Consider the following 2143-nt stretch of genomic DNA (forward strand, 5'->3'; position numbering starts at 1 on the left):
ACCAGGGAGGCCTCACGTTTTATATTTAAATGACCACTCCAGTCAGATGCAGGACTTACAAGTCTCCGTTGTGTTTCCTAACTAGAGGACTCAAAGCGGGGAAGGGTTGTGGGTTTGAGGCATTTGGTTGAACCTCTAGTCAGTCTCAGAATCCTATGTGGATTTCATCCTAATGGATTGTAACGGTTAACTCTCATAGCTTCCCCATCATTAATCCCCTCAATCCTCACAGCACCCCTGTGAGGTGGTGCTGCTATTTAACCAGTTTCACAGCGTAAGCTGGGGCCCAGAGCTGTGAGTGGTCAGGCCCACCCAGCTGGCCGGTGGGGAAGCTGGAATGCAGGTCCCCTAGCGCTGGACACCACCCAAGTGACACTTAGTGGTTCTCAGGACTGCTTCCAGGACCTGGGGGATGTGTCCGCCTTAGGCTCTTGATACTCTGGTATAGTTTCTTGGTCATTTTGCTCTTAGAACAGTTGTGATGTTGAAAAACAATTTTGCTTGTGGTGAGACCTAAAATATTCAAAAACTCTTCTAAAGCCAGAGTTGGAACTTTCATCATTAAAAAAAAAATTGCTGATGTGTCAAATGCTGATTTTCTTTTTAAGCTGTCAAAGACTGCAATCAAAAAATTGTGTCGCTCTTTGATGTATGTGGTGGAATATAATATAGCATGAATGGATACCACCATGATGTTGCTTATCGTTGTCTCCCCCCCAAAATGTTATCTTAATAGAATAAAAAATTTTTATGCTTGAAGGTTTGCTTATTTTGTTCTATGCAGCATATTTGTGTATGAGCTGAAATGTTCAATTCTAATTTGACATCACCATAAGGTAACAAATGTTCATGTTGTTTTGAGTTATTAAAATTGTTACAATGACTGCACAGTTGACCCAAAAGCACATTGTACACATTGATACTTGGAGTAAAATTTTATTGGAAATCTTAATTTTAGGTAGGTGGGGGGTAACCTGGTCTCTATGAAAGGGAGCTTCCTTTAATAAATATTGACCAGTGTTTCAAATTGTCCTCTCACTTGGCATTCCCCAAATTCATTAAAGGTTTTTAGATGAGGCTTTCTACACTAAGATCCAGGGTGAGAGTTGCCTTCTGTACAGTGAGAAGTTAAATGGGAAAGAAGGGGCTTGCCACTGATTGCAAGGGCCAGGTAGATTTATGAAAATGCTTATGTGGAACCTGATCTGGAAAGCAATTTTTGGACTAGCTTTCCATATGCTCTGTGGGAAGTTTTTGGGGTGTAGGTCCCTTGGAGGCTCTTGCATTGTGCTGAAAGACACCAGGATGTGTCTCTGCACCGTTGCAGCAAATACAGAAGTGTCATCAATATGAGTCTAGATAAATGGTTACTGCCTTGATGGAATACAAGATGACAGTGTCTCCAAAGGAATACTGTGTTTATGAGTAAATATGAGGAAAATTAAAACATTTAAATTTGTGGTTTGCATTGGGGTAAGGAAGTAATACAGAAAAATAAGGCAAGTGAAGATAAAAACTTTTAAAATGTTAGCTGTTTATTCAGATGGTAAGCAGACAAATGTTTCCTGTAGTACTTGGTACTTTTTAATTTGCCTGAAGTATGTGTACAAAACTAAAGTTTCTCTGGGGGAAAAATCTTTTTTGATTAAGTTGGTAGTGAAAGGATGGAAAATATTGATTAATAAGAGGCAGAGTGCCAAGGAGCAGTCATGCTCAAATTATGCTGCCTAAAATAGGTCTATAAAATTCATTTCTGCCATCAGAAGCCTGACTTACATGTTTATTCCCACACCCCTGAGTTCTTGAGTGGTTCTCTGCCAGGGCTAGGAAAGGGATTCTGAGTAGTGTCCAAAGGGTAAGCCTTTTGGTTTTCACCAAGTGTCTGCCGGTATTTTTCTAGATGTTACGCTCATCCACTAAGCATTTTCCTTTCGAACTGTCAGTGTTAAAGACTCACACACCAAACTTTTCATAATTTTTATTTAAGCAGCAACATACATTAGGGGCTGAAAGTGACCATTATAATAATTTGATTTAAAAAAATTAAATACCCATTAAATAAGAGATGGCCCCAAGAGTGAACACTTATTTCTGACTGTAGAACTTGGATCTCTCTTGCAAGGACACTTTTTCCCTTTGGTCA

The sequence above is a fragment of the Talpa europaea genome, assembly GCF_964194135.1.
Source record: "Talpa europaea genome assembly, chromosome: 2".
Lineage (NCBI taxonomy): Eukaryota > Metazoa > Chordata > Mammalia > Eulipotyphla > Talpidae > Talpa > Talpa europaea.